General features: G+C 45.0%; 1 protein-coding gene across 6 annotated transcripts in view; it reads left to right on the top strand.

Annotated features, from left to right (window-relative positions):
• Positions 1-22,839, top strand: part of LOC125464294 (unconventional myosin-XVIIIb-like) — a 370,537-nt gene that overhangs the window by 33,959 nt on the left and 313,739 nt on the right. For 2 of the 6 annotated variants that reach the window (XM_059654943.1, XM_059654941.1), the window contains exon 2: positions 16,719-16,865. The exons of the other annotated variants lie outside the window; for them this stretch is intronic. The gene's annotated coding sequence lies outside the window, so the exon portion shown is untranslated. The remainder of the gene's footprint in view (positions 1-16,718; positions 16,866-22,839) is intronic. 6 annotated transcript variants of the gene reach the window in all.

The raw sequence follows: 22,839 nt of genomic DNA, 5'->3' as shown, positions 1-22,839 counted from the left end.
CTCTCAGTGGGTTTCCTCTCACACTCCAAAGATGTGCAGGTTAGTTGCACTGAACATGCTAAATTGCCTGTAGTGTCCAGGGATGTACTGACTGTGGATCAGTCATAGGAAGTGCAGGGTTATGGGGTAGGATGCTCTGCTCTTCAGATGGTCAATGGGTAATGACCTGCTTCGCCCATTGTGCAGATTCCATGGTTCCAAGAAACAGGTGATGTAAGGAAAAAAATTCTTATCACTATCATTAGGGTGTGGAATGTAGTGCCTGGAAATGTGATGCATGCAGATTCAATTGAGTCATTTAAGGGGGAACTAATTGATTGTTTGGAAAGAAATAGCATGTTGGGATATGGGAAAAGTGCCAGAGACTGGCACTAGGTATTGGCACTCATTTGAAGAACCAATGGCAGCACATTGGACTGAGTTATGCTGCAACAATCTGTGATTCTGTAAGGATCTCTGAAAACAAGATGCATTTTTTCATAGAGTCATAGCACCGAAACAGACCCTTCAGTACAACCAGTCCTTGCTGACCAGATATCCTATATAATCTAGCCCATATCCTTTTAAATCCTTCCTATTCAAATAACCTTCCAGCTGCCTTTTAAATTCTGTAATCGTACTGTCAAAGATTAGATTAGATTCCCTACAGCGTGGAAACAGGCCCTTCAGCCCAACAGGTCCACACCGTCCCTTGGAGCATTCCACCCAGACCCATCCCCCTATAACCCACACACCCCTGAACACTATGGGCAATTTAGCATGGCCAATCCACCTAGCCTGCACATCGTTGGACTGTGGGAGGAAACTGGAGCACCTGGAGGAAAACCATGCAGACAGAGGGAGAATGTGCAAACTTCACACAGACAGTTGCCCAAGGCAGGAATCGAACCCGGATCCCTGGCGCTGTGAGGCTGTAGTGCTAACCACGGAGCCACCATGCCATCCCAAAGCTTTCCATTCTGCAAATTGTTGGAGAAGATTTTAACTTGTATTTGGAGAAGTATGGAATTATGAGGGACAGTCAGCAATGGCTTTATGCAGGGAGCTCTTGTTGAGCTAACAGAGTAATTGATGAGGGCAAGGCAGTAGATGCTATCTACATAGACTTACTAAAGTATTTGACCAGGTCCCTTGAGGGAGGCTGATTTGGAAGATCAAATCATGTGAAATCCATGGTGAGTTGATACAAAACTGGATTGGCCACAGAAGATAGAGGGTAGTTGTGGAGGTGTGTTTTACTGACTGGAGGTCCGTGACTAGTGGTGTTCTTTAAGGATCAGTGCTAGGACCTCTGTTTATAATGTCATTGCGATTGGAAAGAGGGCCAAGTGGATCTCATTGACCATGAGAAAACAAGGTGTAGAGCTGGATGAACACAGCAGGCCAGGCAGCATCAGACGAGCAGGAAAGCTGATGTTTTGGGCCGGATCGAAAATGGATAGAGGAGAAGATAGGTGGAGGGGAGACAGACAGGTCAAAGAGGCGGGGATGGAGCTAGTAAAGGTGAATGTAGGTGGGGAGTTAGGGAGGAGATAGGTCAGTCCAGGGATGACGGACAGGTCAAAGGCGTGGGATGAGATTAGTAAATGGGGGTAGGGCTTGAGGTGTGAAGAGGGGATAGGTGGGAGGAAGGACAGGTTAGGGAGGCGGGGACGAGCTGGGCTGGTTTTGGGTTGCGGTAGGGGGAGGGGAGATTTTGAAGTTTGTGAAATCAACATTGATACTATTGGGCTGCAGGGTTCCCAAGCGGAATATGAGGTGCTGTTCCTGTAAACTTCAGAAAAGCTCAGCAGGTCTCGCATCGTCTGTGAAGAAAAATGTCAGAGAAAACAAGAGATAACAAGGTGTAGAGCTGGATGAACCTGGCAGGTCAAGCAGCATCAGAGGAGCAACAAGGCTGACGTTTTGGGCCTAGACCTTTCATCAGAAGACATCAGCCGAAATGTTAGCCTTCCTGCTCCTCTGATGCTGCTTGGTCCAGCTCTACACCTTGTTGTCTCATGCTTTGTTTCATGGGATGTGGGCAACACCAACTAGGCCCGGTATTTATTGCCCAGAGGGTAGTTAAAAGTCAGTCACATTGCTGTGGGTCTGCAGTCACATGTAGGTTAGACTAGGTAAGCAGGACAGATTTCTTTCTGTAAAGGACATGAATGACCCAGATGGGCTTTTACAGCAATTGGTAGTGGTTACAAAGTAAGTATTAGACTTGCTTTTTATCGAATTGAAATGTCACCATCTGCCATTGAGGGAATATGAACACACAATCTTCGACCATTAATCTGGGTACTCTGTGATACTAGTCGAATGACATTACCACTGTGCCCCTCTCTCTCCAAGTGACTTTGACAACAATCGACAATAAAATCAGTTTCATCACAAAGGATGTCCCCAGTCTATGACAGTCTGACTTACGAATGCTTGTCTTATAAATGAGATCCCATATTACAATTAATTGTAGTGATCTGCCCTGTGACTGTTTGCTCGTACTTACGAACGGATATTTTACAGAGTACTGCATTGCGTTTAAACTTACATACAGATTGACTTCCGAATGTACTCAGAGATGCAATCGATTTGTTAGCCAGGGACCTCCCGAACTGTGGGAAACAAATTTATTAGGATTAAGTTGGGGAGATAGAGGGGCTTTGGGGTGGTTAAGGGAAGGAGATTGGGGTTGATGGGACAGACGTTGGTTGTCCTTTCACTTGTAGCAAAACTGTAAATACTTCCTTTGTACTCTATGACACTAGCAGGCAGAGTTTCCTTTTCCAGGTGGTATTAAAACAATGCAAAACAAAGAAAAGAGATAACAAAGTGTGGAGCTGGATGAACACAGCAGGCCAAGCAGCATCTCAGGAGCACAAAAGCTGACGTTTCTGGCCTAGACCCTTCATCAGAGAGGGGGATGGGGAGAGGGAACTGGAATAAATAGGGAGAGAGGGGGAGGTGGACTGAAGATGGAGAGAAAAGAAGATAGGTGGAGAGGAGAGTATGGGTGGGGAGGTAGGGAGGGGATAGGTCAGTCCAGGGAGGACGGACAGGTCAAGGAGGTGGGATGAGGTTGGTAGGTGGGAAATGGAGGTGCGGCTTGAAGTGGGAAGAGGGGATAGGTGAGAGGAAGAACAGGTTAGGGAGGCAGGGACGAGCTGGGCTGGTTTTGGGATGCAGTGGGGGGAGGGGAGATTTTGAAGAGAATCCCCCTAGTCCTCACTCACCACCCCACCAACCTCTGGATACAACGCATTATCCTCCAACACTTCCACCATCTGCAATCTGACCCCACCACCCAAGACATTTTTCCTTCCCCACCCTTGCCTGCCTTCTGGAGAGACCACTCTGTCCATGACTCCCTTGTCCGCTCCACACTCCCCTCCAACCCCACCACACCCGGCACCTTCCCCTGCAACCACAGGAAGTGCTACACTTGCCCCCACACCTCATCCCTCACCCCCTTCCCAAGCCCCATGATGACTTTCCACATCAAGCAGATGTTCACCTGCACATCTGCCAATGTGGTATACTGCATCCACTGTACCCATTGTGGCTTCCTCTACATTGGGGAAACCAAGCGGAGGTTTGGGGACCGCTTTGCAGAACACCTCCACTTGGTTCGCAATAAACAACTGCAGCTCCCAGTCACGAACCACTTCAACTCCCCCTCCCATTCCTTAGACAAGATGTCCATCATGGGCCTCCTGCAGTGCCATAATGATACCACCTGAAGGTTGCAGGAACAGCACCTCATATTCCGCTTGGGAACCCTGCAGCCTAATGGTATCATTGTGGATTTCACCAGCTTCAAAATCTCCCCTTCCCCCACCGCATCCCAAAACCAGCCCAGCTCGTCCCTGCCTCCCTAACCTGTTCTTCCTCTCACCTATCCCCTCTTCCCACTTCAAGCCGCACCTCCATTTCCCACCTACCAACCTCATCCCGCCCCCTTGACCTGTCCGTCCTCCCTGGACTGACCTATCCCCTCCCTACCTCCCCACCCATACTCTCCTCTCCACCTATCTTCTTTTCTCTCCATCTTCAGTCCGCCTCCCCCCTCTCCCTATTTATTCCAGAACCCTCACCCCATCCCCCTCTCTGATGAAGGGTCTAGGCCCGAAACGTCAGCTTTTGTGCTCCTGAGATGCTGCTTGGCCTGCTGTGTTCATCCAGCTCCACACTTTGTTATCTTGGATTCTCCAGCATCTGCAGTTCCCATTATCTCCGAAAACAAGGAAAAGGGTGGGTTTTCATTTTGCTGCAGCCCAATAGAGTGTTAGATATTCTCTGACTGAGGGAGCAAAGTGAATTTAAAGTTTAACTTCTCGTTTCTTTTTGATGTGTCCGGTCCTTTTGTGAACCTTCCTTGCAGAGACAGTAGGTTTATGGGCTTAACTACGAGCAATATTTTACTCTTGTGCCCTGCAAAGATTTTGTATTTCATTGCCGGTCTATCATTTACCATGATGGGCTGGCCTGTATTATATAAAAGGACGTTAACACTCGCCTCTCAACTGCCATCAAATTGGGAGTGGTAGGTTAGGTCTGAACATGCTTTCTCTGCAGTAGAAGTACAAAAATCAAATGGTTGAAATGATTCTAAATTGGTGGGGGTAATAGCTCTACTTTGAATTTACTTGGAGGTAAGTGCAAATGTAATGCAAGGCTTTGAGTCCCTGGGAATCTGAAGCTTCTGTCGAATTAATGTAGTTTTAGAGGGTTTAAGATTAACAAGTTTTAACCTTTCTTCCCTCTGGTTAGTTAGAGAAGTGGCTGCAGGTAGTTAGAGACTGGTGAGATTGCCTTTACTAGAGGCCGTCGCACATGAGACTAGACATCAACAGAATGGTCAGCTCAGCATGCTAGTAGCAGTGAAGCCCTTCATCAGGTAACCTGTGTACTCTCAGACTTGTCACATTACTCCGAACCTTAAACACTCCATCAAATTACACAGGGACAGGAAGAACTGCAGATGCTGGAGTCAGAGATAACACCGTATGGAGTGGAAGGACACAGCAGGCCAGGCGGCATGAGGACCCGAAACGTCAGCTTTCCTGCTCCTCTGATGCTGCCTGGCCTGCTGTATTCCTCTAGCTCTACATTTTGTTATCCATGAAATTACACAGTGTGGGTCTCACTGATCACTATGTTCAATGATGAATAGAAAGTTAACAGGCCATGTACAATTGTTAAATTGCAGTCCATGTAACAAGCGAACTTATGCTGCTGTTGGCTTTCAGGCTGCTGCTGGCAACAAAATCTGCCACCGGAGGTTTCATTCTCGCCTCCTGTTCAGCTGACTGTAACATTTCAATGTTTTTATTTCGGGGGACTGGATGAAGTTGAGGGCAATCATTTGGACTTAGCACCTTCAAGGCCTGAACCTGCAGCCCTGTGATGTGACGATTGACTGGTAGTTTTATTAAGTTGTGCCCTGCAGCATTACCAAGCTCACCTCCATCTTTCCTGCCTTCTCATGCTTTCTGGTGTTTTTCTCTGGAGGTTCCATCTGTATCATCAGCACACTCCCACACACCCAGTCCCATGTCAGTGCTGAGATAATGGGAACTGCAGATGCTGGAGAATTCCAAGACAATAAAATGTGAGGCTGATGCTGCTTGGCCTGCTGTGTTCATCCAGCCTCACATTTTATTGTCTTGGAATTCCCATGTCAGTGCTGTTGACCGCTCAATCTCTGTGCTCTGAAACTCTCCTCATAAACGTGAATACCTGGAATCTCTCATACCAAATCTTTTCATTTGACCTTTCACGTGCAGCGTTTTGTGATGTTTCTCCACATTGAAGGCACACATCGATGTTGTTGTTATCATTGTGTGCAATGAGCTAGGTCTTTAAGCCATCAGTTGTGACTCAGTTGCTTTTGATGTGTTAGGGTTTGAGTTCAAATCCTGTTGTCACTGCTCGAGTGCAAAAATGAGCAGTTGCCACTCTGGTGTGGATCTGAGAGAGTGCTGCAATATTGGAGGTGCTGTCGTCTGATCGAGTCATTAAACTGCGACCCTGTGTTTGCTCAAGTCAATATAAAAGGCCCACAAGGCACAATTTCAAAGAACAGCTCTGGCCAGTTCCAAATTTCATCATATAAAACATTTTACCATTTTTGACTGATCTTGCTTGTCTGCACATTGGCTGCTATGTTCCTACGTTGTGACAGTCACTACACTTTAAAAAGCAGCAAAGTGCCTTGAGATGGCCAGCGGTCATGAAAATTGTGATATAGACGCCATGCTTTCTTTTGTTAATAACAGCTTCTGTGAGCTTCATCGGTTAAAATTGAGCAAACTATATGAAGAGTCAAGGTTGTGAATAGTAGGAGAGAAATTGAAACCAAACAGGAATTGAGGAAGCTGAACTTGGGTTTTGAAAAGCTGTAGATGGGGAGAACTTGATGGAGGAAGCTAAGAGATTCCACAGCTCAGAATCTGTGGGAATGAAGGTAGGCAGGAGATGATATGATGAATCATGATATCAACACCTTACGGATGTAAGGAGAGGGAAGTAAGGTGTAGGATGGCATATTTGGAGCACGAGAGAAAGTAAGAAGGGTAGGTTCGAGGAGCAATGTCTATAGTAGTAAAATTGTCAGATGAGAAGGGATTGACAAATATTGCAAATGAGAAGCGGGGCAAAATTTGTCAATCAGTAGACCAACATTTTCTTTGTCCTTCTGAGGAGTTTGTGGTTTGTGATTTAAGAATAAACTGTATCCTGTAATTCCTGAATCACTCCAACTTGTGACATACCTCATGTTTGTTTGATTTAAGTGAATAACGGAATTTATTTTTATTTCAATTGCAATAATAAAACAAAATTTGCAATTAGAAAGGCACACAAAGGAAATTCATCCTCCATGCTAATGTGCCGCATCTGACTAGCACTGGAATGACACATTGTGACTTTTTCAACTCATCTTCAATGATAAATGAAGGCATCATTGCTGGAAGTTAGTCTGTGTAGGAGCTGCAGAACTGACTTCACTGTGTCTCATTCAATCAATGTTTTCATGGAGAGAAAGTAGTGATTCATGTTTTCCTATAATTTTGTATGACATTTTTTCTGTGGGCATCACTAATCTAATCATTCTGTTTCTCTCTTCCTTTCCTACTTCCACCATTTCTATATCTTTGGAAAACTCTGCATGACCTTTTCACCTGCCTTGTAGTTTGATGTCTCCATATCCTTCAAGTCACCTGAGCGCAAAGCCCGTTGTGTAACGGTCCTCGATTAAGCTATAGGAACATGGCTGTTTCCTCACGTCTAGCATTATGGGAACAAAAGGAAAGTTACTCGCCTTGGGTCACAGGTTTACATCCTGCATGCAGCAGAGAAAATAGAAGTTGCATTGGCTTCTAGGAGTGTGAATGAGCTTCCTTTAACAAAGCAACAGATGGCCCAGCAAAATGGCATGGGGTTAGACACACGTGGGTTTGATCAATTTAAAGACGCTTTTAGAGAAGAATCACATTTTAATCAAAAAATTCAGCGTCTGTCCAAGTGACAGCAAATCTGAGTCTCGCAGCAGTTGCAATCATATTTAGGGAACTTGACAAAAAACTGCACTATCTAAAATGAATTTGATGTTGACTCTCAGGGACAGAATTGTTGGCTTTTCCACATGAGACATATAGGCCAGGAGTCATAACTTAATTCCCTTTCGTTAATGACCTGATTTTTTTTCTCTAGATAAACCATCTCTTTCTCAGATCATCCCTGTCATTTAACATTTTGTGGCAATGTGGCAGCAATGAAATCTATAAATGCTGTTAAACAAGGTTCTCCTTCATGAGGTCAGCTTGTCTAGAAGGGATTTCTGCTTCCTCACCTCCTTCTTGTGCAAAGCTCCCTCAGACCATGATGATCCCTTACTTTCTCATTCCAAACCTGAGCTACTTGAGGTTACCTTTGCCCTGTACTCAATCTAATCAGCATGTTTATTTTAGACATTGCCCTGTACTCTGCCCTACCTGACAAAGATAATCAATTCCATACTGGCTGGCTAGATGTCTGGGTCCCAGCTGTTTGAAATGCTATCTGTTCTCATCAGTGTTCCCATCTCTCCTCCTAAATGCGTGTCCCTCTAGGCTTCACAGATGCTTGGCAGCAGTCAACAGACAACAAAGTCTATTGGCTTTTCACACTTCATGACAGGCTAACTGGTTGCTAGCCTGATGCACCCAAGTATTATAAAATTCTGCTAGTTCAGCTCCTCACAGAAAGTGAGTGAAAGGGATGTTACTGAATAAACAGTGACTGCAGCCACTGCTCAAAACTGTCTCGTGGCAATTTACCACAGTTCTTCCATAGTTTGGGTGAAATCGGATTATCCCTGTCTTCTTTGCATTATCGCAGTAAGGTAACTGGTGGGTTAAATGACTAACGCATAGTTCAGAATGATGGGATCACAGTGGTTTCAATTCCCAATCAGGTTCCGGTAGGCTTGGCACCTGCCTCCTCACTCAGTCCACCTTTGTTGTGGAATAATGCCACCTACTCCCTCCACCCAGGTTGTATAGCTCCTTGTGTCTCCCTTTCTAACAGAGATACGCCAGTCGTCATTCACAGACTGTGGCTAATTGTCCACACAGTGAAATAGCTCTAGGTAACATTAGGGTGGCATGGAGTAATCTCTGATGGTCCTGACTGATAAAAATGATTGTACAGTATTGGGTAAGAGCTGGGTGATTTCTGGGAAGTGGAACAATTGCTTGGAAGACGAAAGGACACAAATTCCACTTAATTTACTAACAGAACTATTGGTTGCTGCTTCATACTTTCATATTCTCCCTTACCATCTATTGTCATGCTGTTAACATTTAAATGAAAAGACCAGTATTACAGGAATTGGCAGTGAGACATATGGTCTTATCATTTGGTTTGCAGTGCTCCTGACCATAGTTGGGTGTGGCTAGGATCGGCATGGCCGTGTGCTGCTGGTTGCATTTCTACATTTATAGGGTTCAAGCAGATTTGAGCTTCAGGACCGAACTATGGGACTTCATTTTCTATACTGGATGAAACCAATAACCCAAAACTTGGCTTCACAACGTCCAACTTTCAGAAATGCCCTAGCTGCTTATTTCTAATAGACCCTGAGAAAGTCTTGGTTTGATACGCAGAATTCAGTCATTTTTCCATTCAGGCATTGTGGCACAGATTACATTTGCAAAGCCAATGTGTCTAATCTCATCAGTGCATTCCGATTCTGCTTTGCAACTCAGATATGAATGCAAGATTGGATCCGTGACATCCCGTATTTCCAACTGGATTGTCTGGTTCTGATCTCTGTGGGGGCTGGTGTTGGTCTGTCCCAGAGTTGCATGCATCATGCAGATAATTCTGAAATGAATATTTTGTAAGTAATTGGATTTTGGCAGCCTCTTTGCAGTTTGCCCAGAAGCTGTAAACCTGCTCAGACAGTCAAAACCCGAAACTGAGTGCTCATTGGGGTAATTTAAAATTCAGTAGGATTTCAGAAAGAATTTCTCAATGATTAAATTTAGATTAATACAGTGGTAAGTCGGCTAATTTATATTTCTGTTCACTCATCCTCTCCTGAACATTGTTAGATAATTAATGGAAATGGATTTCAACAGCATAGAAGTTTGCAAGGAAGTGGAATTAAGGGAGGAAGCAAGAATTGTCTACTGAAAATAGTGATGGTGATGTCCCAACAATAGTCATGCACTATAATTGAAAATGCACACGAGGTAAATGAGAATAGCCAGTCTAAAGGCATCAGAAATTCTTATAATGAAAGGAACGACTTGAAATCTTTAACTACCTCCATCTGAAATGATATCTTAAATGCATTTTTTGAATTTTCTTGCCCATATCGCCCCAGCCTTTACACAAACATCTCTTATCTTTCTGTCCTTGACACTCATGATATCAGTACCTCTCGAACAATTTCTAAGATACAACCTACGATAGGTTAGCATCAGAGATGCTAATGACACGTTTTTAGCATTTGTGCCAAAGTAAGTTATGTTTCTTCAGGTTTGTTTTAATATGAATCCTGTTGAACGTCTGGGAACAACCTCAATGATCTCCCAAGTTCATATATCTACCATTACAAGCCTTTAGGTAGTCCGCCAGAAATGATTCATTTGTGACATTAAAGTAAATTCTTTCTTTGTAGGCACAGCTTTATGAATCTCAGACATTGTAGGACCAGTACCTAACCTGGGAATCTATTGGTAACTTGAGGCTAAAACATCTAATTAGGTGTGGAAGGGATTCTGCCCAATAGTGGCCCTGGGATACCAGACTCTGACATTGAGTAATTGGTAATATTTTTGTCATGTTTAGAATAATTTATTTACAGGGTGAGAATTGTATTTGAAATACAAATTTGAATTTAGCTGTTTTGCAGATGTTGTAGGTTGGGAGGAACAGGAAAGGAAACACAGGGTGCAAGACTTGGGGGCAGTAAGGATGCTGGAAGCCAGAATCAATTGATATGAGGCTGGAAAAACACAGCAGGTTGGACAGTATCCAAGGAGCAGGAAAGTCAATGTTTCAGGCTGACACCCTTCATCAGGACAGGGGAAGGGTAAGGGAGCCCCGAAGTAAATCGAGGGAGGGAGTGGGGCTGGGGGAAGGATAGAAGAGATGATGATAGGTGGATGTAGGTAGGGAGTTACTGTGTCCGCTCTGTGGGAAGGGTGGAGTGGATAGATGAATAGGAAGATGGACAGGTAGGTCAGATCAGGGAGGCAAGGAGGAGGGGGAAGGCTGAACATGGGATAAGCCTGGGGGTGGAGGGATTTTGAAGCTGGTGAAGTCAATATTGGGCTTAAGCTCCCAAGGCGAAATATCAGGTGATGTTCCTCCAGTTTACATTTGGCCTCACCCTGACAGCAGAGGAAGCCAAAGCTGGACATATCGCTAGGGGTGTGGGAGTGGGTATTAAAATGGATGGCAACCGGAAGGTCGGGCTGGTTGGTGTGTACAGAGTACAGATGCTCTCTGAACTGCTCCCCTAATCTGTGTTTGGTCACTCTGATAAAAAGGAGACCACATCGGGAGTAAAGGATACAGTCGATAAACTTGGATGAAGTGTGGGGGAATCGCTGATGGATTCGGAGGGATTGTTAAGTGAGTGGGGGAGGTATGGGGCAGGAGTTATACTTCCTGCGGTTGCAGGGAAAGGTACGGGGTGCGGTGGTGAAGTTGATGAGGAGTGTGGAGCTGACAAGGGAGTCACGGAATGACTGGCCCCAGTGGAAGGCAGAAAGGAATGGGAGGCAAATATCTTTTTGGTGGTGGAGTCTGATTGTAGGTGGCGGAAATGTTGGACGATGATGTGTTGGATTTGGAGGTTGGTTGAGCAGTGCATGAGGACTAGGGGTACTCTATCCTTATGGTTTTAGAGTAGATTTGTAGCTCGGGTTGTGCATGTTGTGGTTGGTTGGTTGATTCATACAAAAATCAATTGGCTGCAAAAAGACATGACCAATACTTACTCTCTATCCACATGGATAAGGAAAACCACCAATTTGACTGGGGCAACACCAAGATCCAGGGACAAGCAAAGCAGAGACAAGCACGGGAATTGCTAGAAGCCTGGTGCTCCACAAAGAAAACCATCAACAAACACATAGGGCTTGACCCCATATTCACTCCACTGCGAAGGAAGACCGGAAGTGAGGTAATCCAGCTCAACGGACTCCAGGCTTCAGCTAACAGGTGGGAAACACAACAGCACTTCATCTGAGGGTAATGAAACATCTGCGGAAAAACAATGAGCCAGCTCGGCGAGCCAACCAGCCAGGACTGCATCGTTCTTGTTGTTGTGGGGGAGGGAATTTGAGGGCAGAACTGAGGGAAATGGGTGAGATGTGGTTAAGGGCATTGTTAGTTGCAGAGGAGGGGGAAACTACGGTCCCTAAAATAGGAGGATATCTGGGATATCCTGGAGTAAACCTACTCATCCTGGGAGCAGGTTCAGTGGAGGTGGAGGAATTGAGAGTATGGGATAGAACTTTTGCAGGGTGTTGGGTGAGAGAAGGTGCAAGTGGGATAGTTGTGGGAGTCAATGGGCTCAAAATGGATGTTGGCGGAGAGACGGTTACCGGAGATGGAGACAGAGAGGTCCAGGAAGTGGAGGGAGGTATCAGAAATGGCCCAGATGGATTTGAAGGCGGGGTGGAAAGTGTTAGCAAAGTTGATGAACTGTTTGAGTTCCTCGCGGGAGCATGAGGCAGCACCAATGCGGTTATCAATATTGCGGAGTAAGGGGTGGGGCAAGGTGCTAGTGTAATTATGGAAGAGGGGCTGTTCCACAAATCCTACAAAGGGGCAGGCATAGCCCATGGCCATCCCTTTGGTTGCAGGAAGTGGGAGGGATCAAAGGAAAAATTGTTGAGGGTGAGGACCAGCTCTGCCAAGAGAATGAGTGTGTCAGTGGTGGGGAACTGGTTAGGCCTATGGGGAGAGGAAGAAGCAGAGGGCTTTTAGGCAATCCTTGTGGGGGATGCATGTGTACAGGGACTGAATGTCCATGGTGAAGATGAGGTGTTGAGGGCCAGGGAAATGAAAGTTTTGGAAAAGGTGGAGACCATAGCTTGTGTCACATATGTAGGTGGGGAGTTACTGGACCAAAGGGGAAAGAACAGAGTCGAGGTAGGAGGAGATGAGCTCAGTGGGGCAGCAGCAGGGAAAGACATTGGGTCAACAGGGGCAGTTGGGATTGTGGATTTTGGGTAGGAGATAGAAATTGACGGCGAGGGGTTGTGGAACTAGGTCGAAGGCTGTAGATGGGAGATCTCTCAAAGTGATGAGGTTGTTGATGGTCTGGGTGATGGTGGCTTGTGATCAGAGGTGGGGTCAGGATTGAGGAGAAGGTAGGAGGAGGTGTTGGAGAGTTGGCGTCTGGCCTCAGTGATGTAGAGGTCAGTTTGCTCTGCTACCACCAGACCCTCCTGCAAAAATGCTATCCCTGTCTGACTTGCTGTGCTTTTCCAGTTTCATATCTATTGACCTAGGGCACAAGACTGTCTGAGTGGTGAACAGAATTAAAACAGTTGCAACAATATTGATCTCTGCCTTGCTAACATCAAACTGTGAGCCCAAAGCTTTATAAATTCTAATTCGATAATTCTTAGTACTGTGACGTGTGCATGTATGAATGAAAAGAATGAAATTAGCACTTTCAAAAAGTAACAATTCAGTGGGGAAAGGGGAGGTTTATCTAAATTGCCCATTTAATCAAAATCCCAAGTGAACCCTTGTCATTTGTGTTTTCAGGCAGTCAGGGTCATTATGTGAAAGCCTGCTTTGAGCTTGGATGAGGAACAGTGGCGAGCACAGTTTAGAAAAAGTGGCAATGATGGCTATTTCTGATAAAATGTTGATCGCCAACAAGGATCTGACTGTGGAGCAAGTTCTTGTGTGACGTCCCCTTTTAATTAAATTCTGTATGGCTGGTTTCAGCTTGGGAATAATGCAGTGCTGTTGCTAAGATGCCAGTACAATGTAGATGGTTGTTGTGTGCTATTTTGGGATATATCTGAAACTGCATGCTGCGGTAGGTACAGATCTGATACTATGGGCAATGAAGTTGATATTTAATCAACAAGAGAAGCATGTTGGCCAATGCAATTTCTTACATCACCCCTTCCCCGTATAACGTATTGATGTGTTTCTGTGCCTGGTGATACTGTCCACAAGGGTGGTCAATTACCTGACCTTCTCACTTAGACAAACAGAAAGATGCTTTATACAAACAAGTAACATTCTACAGCGTAGGTGAAGCTAAGTCTGTGTTAAAGACTGTTTGTCTGCTTCAGAAGCAGACCCGTCCTGGTCTACGAAATTTCAGCTCATGTTATACTATCCCTCATACCACTACTCCAGTCTTCTGTCCACTTGTGTTGTCAGTTGTCAAACCAGCAATTCATCTTGCTGTCAACCAGAAATAAATCATGATATTAAGATGCTGAATTAGTGTACTCAGAAGGCAGTAAGGGGGAAGACTGTGCCTACTAGGAAGAGCTGACTGTCAATGTTTGATATCAAAAGATTTGATATAAAAAGATTTTAAGCTGTAGGAACTGAAAGGGTGAGGTGGGAAAGTGGGGGCGAATTGAGGCATGATGGTTCGATAACACCAAACTTGTTATTCAAAACTTGAAGAAGGAGGAATGGATGCCTGAGCATGGTAAAGAGGTTCACAGTTTGGAATTCTTGGGAGAAATCCAGGTTGTGTAGGAGCTTGTGTGATGATTCCTGACTTTTGCACAAAGAAGATGGCAGGAGGAGGATGTGAGAGGAGGAGGTGGGAGTTGATGTGACAATTGACAAGTAGCATCCAGTGGTGGGTGATATCTCCCATCCTCCAACTTTAGAACAACCTGAGCTGTTAATGTATGCGAGCAGCAGGCCATCCATGTCCAAATGTATTTACGTGCCTAGGTTAAGTTATGATCACCCACAGATGTGCCAAGCATGTGCATGGCTGTTTCAGTGTTGTCCAGTAAGCATAGAATTATAGAATAATGCAGAGCAGAAAGTGACCATTCAGTCCATCAATGTAATAACTAACATATTAAAGTCTGACCTGATTGTTAAATTCAGCTTTGAGCGTTACTCGCTGCACTGGTGGTTAGCTTCCCTGAGAATGTCATGCACTTCCTATGTGCAATAGAATATCTAATTCCCATCTCCATGTCTTGTTGGATGAGGCACCTGTAAGTGGATGGAAGTTGTTTTTATGAAGTAGATTGCAATAGGAACAAGATCTCCATGACATAGTGCTGGTGAGGAATGTGCTGAAAATGGGCTTTCCATGCTGCGCAGAGACAATGTACAATGAAGAGACGAATACTTGGTTTGTAGCACACTTGGATCATGCTTATATGATGTGAGGCCCCAAAGGGTTTAAAATTAAAATAATTAAACAAATCTCCTGATCATGTGAAATTGGAATATTCCTAATTTGCCTGAACTCCTGTAGAGAGAGAAAACTGCCTAGCAATGCCTGATCAAATTCCTCTCTGAAAATTTGAGGACAATAAGGAGAAGAGAGGCAGGTTTTGACAGTGATGTACTCTTGGTGAATTACTCATTGGCACGTACTATCTAAGGCTGTCAGACAAAACTAGTGACTATGTGGGAAAAGGTTTTCTGCAAACTGTGGGTTTAGGACTGATCCATTCCTTCAAAGGAGAATGGTCATGGGGAACAGCTCTGACACTGAGAGGCATTTACATTTCCATCTGCCTAATGCTTCCTTTCTTGCTCACTCAGTTAAAAATGGCCCTAATGGTGTCGTCCACATCAATAAATTGCTTTGTTACAGTACACGACTGACATTTAAAGTGGGCACAAAATCTCTTGGATCTCCTTCAGGCTATACATTGACTAGATCGTTCTATTTAGACATTTATTTCCATATGCCTCCTTTGAAGGCAGAGACCTTTTGGCAGGTTTAGTTTCCATTCATGCATATTAACATTGTCCACATATGAATCTCCAGTTTCGAAAGACCATGACTGAGTTCAAGTGAACCAATGACTAAATGAAAAAATACAGCACAGGAACAGGCCCTTCGGCCCTCCAAGCCTGTGCTGACCACCAATGCCCTAATTGATCCTAAAAGCAAACCTGCCATTTTTCAATCCATATCCCTCAATTCCCTCCCTATTCATGTACCCATCTATATGGCTCTTAACTGTCTTCAATGTGCCCACTTCCACCATGTCTTCTGGTAGTGCATTCCAGGCTGCTACCACTCTGAATGAAAAACTTCGCCCGCATTTCTCCCTTAAACTTTCCCCCTCTGACCTTGAACCTGTGCCCCCTTGTATTTGAAATTTCAACCTGGGAAAAGTTATCCACCCTATCTATGCCTCTCATAATTTTGTAGACCGCTATCAGGTCTCCTCTCAGCTGCGGTCTTTCCAGTGAAAATAATCATAATCTTTTTAACCTTTTCTAATAGCCAATGCCTTGGAGACCAGGCAACATCCTGGTGAACCTTCTCTGTACTTTCTCCAAAGCTTCCGCATCCTTCTGGTAGCGTGGTGACCATAACTGCACACAATACTTCAAATGCAGCCTATCAAGTGTTTTATATACTTCTGTATAAAACAATATGGTTTTACATAACTTTTACTTAGTTCAAGAATGGATATGAGCAGTGGGCCTGCCAATTGGAAAAGTGGGAGATTGTTGCCTTGTGGGTAGAGTGTGGGAATGGGGAAGTAAGAGGGGTGGCACAGTGGCTCAGTGGTTAGCACTGCTGTCTCACAGTGCCAGGGACCTGGGTTTGATTCCACCCTTGGGTGACTGTCTGTGTGGAATTTGTACATTCACCCTGTGCCTGAGTGCTCCAGTTTCCTCCCACAGTCCAAAGATGTGCAGTTTAGGTGCTAAATTGCCTGTGGTGTCCAGGGATGGTGCAGGCTAGTGAGAGAGCCATGAGAAATGCAGGGTTATAGGGTAGCGGATTGGGTCTGGGCAGGATGCTCTTCAGAGTGTCGGTGCAGACTTGATGGGCTGAATGGCCTGCTTCCACACTGTAGGATTCTATGACATGATTCTGTGAAAGGACATCAGGTTTCTAGTTTGTCTATAATTTGGTCTTCATTGCCAAACACTGAACATTGCAGAGGAATGCAGTGGGTTAATTGGCAGGGTGCAGGAGGTGCATGGAACTCAACCTTTCTAAAATGGCTCTCGGTCGATTTGTATAAAAATAGATCAAGGAAGAAGAGCAGCCCCGTCCCCCTTCATCACCCGTCTCCCCTGTAGCTACTGCTGGCTTCATTAAGCAGCTGGTCCGAGAAACTGAGAAGGAGGCAAAAGTAGCACGGGAACTTGAGAAGGAGCAACGGCATGATCTCCAGGTGAGAGGTGCGGCTGGGAGGCAGGGACAGCTATGTCTGGGAGGGCTCAAGTGAAGGGAAAGCCTCAATGTCGAAAAGTGCTGTGGTTGGATTTAGAATCAGGGCTCACAGTACAGACAGTGTCTCCTCAGCTCATTTTTTCCTCATTCATTCATGGGACGTGGTGTCACCGGCTAGGCACAGCATTTATTACCCATCCCTAATTGTCCAGAGTACAACCGCATTGCTGCAGGTCACATGTAGTCCAGACCAAGTAAGAACACAGAACACAGAACAATACAGCGCAGAACAGGCCCTTCGGCCCTCCATGTTGCGCTGACCTGTGAACTAATCTAAGCCCCTCCCCCTACACTATCCCATCATTATCCATATGCTTATCCAAGTATTGTTTAAATGCCCCTAATGTGGCTGAGTTAACTACATTGGCAGGCAAGGCGTTCCACGCCCTTACCACTCTCTGAGTAAAGAACCTGCCTCTGACATCTGTCTTAAATCTATCACCCCTCAATTTGTGGCTATGCTCCCTTGTACAAGCTGACGTCATCATCCTCAGAAAAAGACTCTCACTGTCCACCCTATCTAATCCTCTGATCATCTTGTATGTCTCTGTTAAATCCCCTCTTAGCCTCCTTCTCTCCAATGAGAACAGACCCAAGTCCCTCAGCCTTTCTTCATAGGGCCTGCGCTCCAGGCCAGGTAACATCCTGGTAAATCTCCTCAGCATCTTTTCCAATGCTTCCACATCCTTCCTGTAATGGGGCGACCAGAACTGCACACAATATTCCAAATGAGGCTGCACTAGTGTTTGGAACAATTGCATCATGACATCACGGCTCCGGAACTCAATCCCTCTACTAATAAAACCTAACACACCGTAAGCCTTCTTAACTGTACTATCAACCTGAGTGGCAACTTTCAAGGATCTGTGTACATGGACACCAAGATCCCTCTGCAAATCTACACTACCAAGAATCTTTCCATTGACCCGGTATATTCTGCCTTCCTATTCATCCTCCCAAAGTGAATCACCTAAGGATGGCAGTTTCTTTCCCGAAAGGGATGGGTTTTCCCCCAGCAATCAATAATGGTTTCATGGTCATCGTTAGACTCCATCGGACTTATTCAGCATCAGATGCTCATTAACTTCAGATTTTTATTGAATTCAAATTTCTACCACCTACTGTGACGGGATTCAAACTCAGGTCCCCTGAACATTACTAAGTCTCTGGATTAACAGTCCAGCAATAATATGACTAGGTCATTGCCTTCCCATTGCGCCCATACTGACTGTCTGTACAAGTTATTTAACTAGTCCCACACCCCTGCTTCCCTGTAGACGTCCTCTTTTAACTATTTATCCATTTCCTTTTGATAGTTACCATTGTATCTTTTTCAACTATTTTATCATGCACGGTATTCCAGATCATCACGACTCCCTTCACTTTGCGTTAGGGTCATAGAGTTCCATGATATGGAAACAAACCATTTAGTTCAACTCGTCCATGTCAACCAGATATCCTAAATTAATCTTGTTCCATTTGCCAGCGTTTGACCCATGTCCCTTTAAACTCTTCCTATTCATGCACCCATCCAGATGCCTTTTAAATGTTGTAATTGTACCAGCCTCCACCATATCCTCTGGCAGCTCATTCCATACATGCACCGCCCCCTGTTTGAAAATGTTGTCCCTTAAGTCCCTTTAAAATGATTTCCCTCTCACTTGTGCCCTTGGGTTTTGGTCTCCCCTACCCTGGGGAAAAGCCCTTGGCTATTCACCCTACCCATGCTCCTCGTGACCTTATAAACTTCTATAAGGTCACCCCTCAGCCTCTGATACTGTAGAGAAAATAATCCCAGCCTATTCAGCCTCTCCCTATAGCTCAAATCCACCCTTGGCGAAATCCTGCTAAATCTTTTCTGCACCTTTTCAAGTTTCACAACATCTTCCCTGCAGCAGGGAGACCAGAACTGCACACGGTATTCCAAAAGTGGCCTCGCTGATGTCCTGTACAGTCACAACATGACATCACAAGTCCTAGACTCAGTGCACTGAACAATGATGGCAAGTGTACCAAACGCCTTCTTCACCACACTGTTTATCTGCAAGGAACTATGAACTTGCATCCCAAGATCTCTTTGTTTGGCAACACTCCCCAGGACTTTACCATTAAGTGCCCTGATCTGCCTTTCCAAAATGCAGCACCTCACATTTATCTAAATTAAACTTCTTCTGCCACTTCTTGGTCCATTTGCCCATCTGATCAAGATGTAGATGTACTCTGGGGTAACCTTCTTCATTGTCCATTACACCACCAATTTTGCTGTCATCTGTAAATTTACTAACCATACCTCCTATGTTCACATCCAAGTCATTCATATAAATGATAAAAAATAGTGGACCCAGCACCGATCCTTGCAGCAACTGCTAGTCACAGGCCTCCAGTCTGAAGAACAACCCTCCACCGCCAGCCTCTGTCTCCTACCTTCGAGTCAATTTTGTATCCAAATGGCTACCTCCCCTGTATTCCATGTGATTTAACCTTGCTAATCAGTCTACCATGCAGTGCCTTGTCCAGCACCTTGCTAAAGTCCTCACAAACAATGTTCTCTGCTCTGCTCTCATCAATCTTCTTCACTTCTTCAAAAAATTCGATCAAGTGATTTGAGTTGATGTTAAAAAAGAAAGGAAACCTGCTCAGACTCACTTGTCAAGTAAATGGAACTGCAGCTGGGATTTTTTGGCTCAGTGGTAGAGACCCTCCCACTCACTAGTGGCTGTTTATGAGCAGGAATATAATCTTAATCAGTGGCATTGTCTCAGTTTCAGGACCACTGAGATGTTGGGTGCTAAGACTTTCCTGCCCTTTCTTAAAAACAATTCTTGTTCATAGCATAATAAAATGTGAGGCTGGATGAACACAGCAGGCCAAGCAGCATCTCAGGAGCACAAAAGCTGACGTTTCGGGCCTAGACCCTTCATCAGAGAGGGGGATGGGGAGAGGGAACTGGAATAAATAGGGAGAGAGGGGGAGGCGGACCGAAGATGGAGAGTAAAGAAGATAGGTGGAGAGAGTGTAGGTGGGGAGGTAGGGAGGGGATAGGTCAGTCCAGGGAAGACGGACAGGTCAAGGAGGTGGGATGAGGTTAGTAGGTAGCTGGGGGTGCGGCTTGGGGTGGGAGGAAGGGATGGGTGAGAGGAAGAACCGGTTAGGGAGGCAGAGACAGGTTGGACTGGTTTTGGGATGCAGTGGGTGGGGGGGAAGAGCTGGGCTGGTTGTGTGGTGCAGTGGGGGGAGGGGACGAACTGGGCTGGTTTAGGGATGCAGTGGGGGAAGGGGAGATTTTGAAACTGGTGAAGTCCACATTGATACCATATGGCTGCAGGGTTCCCAGGCGGAATATGAGTTGCTGTTCCTGCAACCTTCGGGTGGCATCATTGTGGCAGTGCAGGAGGCCCATGATGGACATGTCATCTAGAGAATGGGAGGGGGAGTGGAAATGGTTTGCGACTGGGAGGTGCAGTTGTCCTCCCCCTCCCATTCTCTAGATGACATGTCCATCATGGGCCTCCTGCAGTGCCACAATGATGCCACCCGAAGGTTGCAGGAACAGCAACTCATATTCCGCCTGGGAACCCTGCAGCCATATGGTATCAATGTGGACTTCACCAGTTTCAAAATCTCCCCTTCCGGAACTGCATCCCTAAACCAGCCCAGTTCGTCCCCTCCCCCCACTGCACCACACAACCAGCCCAGCTCTTCCCCCCCACCCACTGCATCCCAAAACCAGTCCAACCTGTCTCTGCCTCCCTAACCGGTTCTTCCTCTCACCCATCCCTTCCTCCCACCACAAGCCGCACCCCCAGCTACCTACTAACCTCATCCCACCTCCTTGACCTGTCCGTCTTCCCTGGACTGACCTATCCCCTCCCTACCTCCCCACCTACACTCTCTCCACCTATCTTCTTTACTCTCCATCTTCGGTCCGCCTCCCCCTCTCTCCCTATTTATTCCAGTTCCCTCTCCCCATCCCCCTCTCTGATGAAGGGTCTAGGCCCGAAACGTCAGCTTTTGTGCTCCTGAGATGCTGCTTGGCCTGCTGTGTTCATCCAGCCTCACATTTTATTATCTTGGAATTCTCCAGCATCTGCAGTTCCCATTATCTCTGATCTTGTTCATAGCATTATTTGTGCTTTTTAAAATTTTATGTCCAAGACAAGTAAAATTGGAATGAATATTTCAAGTTGACTTGAATTAGTGACCTTTTGATTCCAACATAGGCTGGCAGGAGTACTGCAAACTTGACAGGATCCTCCTAGAGTCTCCAAAAACCGAACACTAATCACCAGAATAATGCATGCCACCAGGAAAAAAAGTCATTAATAATGAAAGGGCATTAAAAAAACATTTTAAAAATTTTCTTTGAACATTTTAATTCCTTAGTTATGCTTATATTCAGGATTTTGACCCTCCAAGCATCCAGTAGGATCATGACTGATCATTCCACATTCCTTCCTCCCGTGATAACTCTTCACCCCCTTGTTTATCGAAAATGCATCGACCTCTACTGGAAAGAAAGAAAATCAAAGACTCTGTTTCCCCCTCCCTTTGAGGGGAACAGAAAAATGGTGAAATTATTGGAAATGAAGGGGGAATAGTGCAGGAAAGGGCTGTTGAAGCAATAGTCAGGATTAACCAGTTGGTTAACAAAGATTCTATTTGCTTTCCAATTGGCCAATAAATGCTGGAACTCATCAATGAAACGCTCAGGGATACATCCAACCTGAGTTGGTACTTCTAGTCGGCAGCCATTTATTCTGGTGATACTCATTGTTCTCATTGAGAAAGCTCACAAAAACCACACCCTGATACTATGAACATAAAAATTGACCATAATGAACGATGAAAGATGAGGAACATTCTTGCTACACTGCCAGCAGCATGGTTCAGATTTGGGTGCTACATCTGAGCATTTCTGACAATTGTACAATTTGTCTCTGTCTCTGTTATTGCCTCTGAAACTATCTCCATCCCTAGAACGTGCAAACATCTTTGTGTCCCTCCACCTTTGGCCATTTTTCGATTCACCAATCCAATCTAATTGATTATGCCTTCAGCCACCTAGATCCTAATGCCTAGATTCCCCTTCTTAAAGCTTTCCATTTGGTTACCCCTTCTCTTCCTCCAAGGCCTGTAGGAAAACCGATCCTTTGACAACTTCTTTAGTTACTTGACCTAATATCTCTTTAGTGGCTGACTTTGATAATGACCCTATGAAATGCCTTTTATCACATTTAATAAGCCATATAAATGTTACTATCTTTACACATACAGTATGTTATTATGTACAATAGTGGCACTATACAACTGGCTCATTTGCGTATGTCGTGTTGCCAGCTATTACCACCTTGTGATTGTGGTAGCTTGCTGTCATCATTCTCTTCTCTCCACTGCTCTGAAGTTTGTCATAGTTTACAGTGGGAGAGGGAAGTTACCAGACTCTAATAATAAAAGGTTCTTACCTTGAAACATGAGCATGTAAGCAAGAAATAAGACAAGGCCCTTTGTGCCTGCTCTATCATTCAATAACATCATTGCAGATCTGTTTTTACTCTCAATTCTACATTACTGATAGTCTTTAATCTCTTTCGTTATCAAGAATCTCGTAGTTTATCGCTTGATGGCAATCAGGTCCAAATTACTTTAGTAATCTAGATATTGTGACTGAGATTATGGGAGACCTGTAAATGAAGGCATTCACCCTACAAGATCCTGCAGAGGTTCTGCCTTTTTCCAGACCATGTCTTTATGATTGGTCTCCAATATTAACCCTTTCAAAACCATTAATTTACACAGCAACATCTGGCACCAATCTTGATTCCATATCACATTTCAGTTAAAGGTGCCGCAGCTGATTACAATTGTGTTAAAATGGGCCAGAATAATGTATTGTTATTTTTATTATTTGGCACAAT

The sequence above is a fragment of the Stegostoma tigrinum genome, chromosome 26, assembly GCF_030684315.1.
Source record: "Stegostoma tigrinum isolate sSteTig4 chromosome 26, sSteTig4.hap1, whole genome shotgun sequence".
NCBI classification, from domain to species: domain Eukaryota; kingdom Metazoa; phylum Chordata; class Chondrichthyes; order Orectolobiformes; family Stegostomatidae; genus Stegostoma; species Stegostoma tigrinum.
The sequence above is the reverse complement of the archived record's forward strand: the minus strand, read 5'-3'. Positions and strand labels throughout refer to the sequence as shown.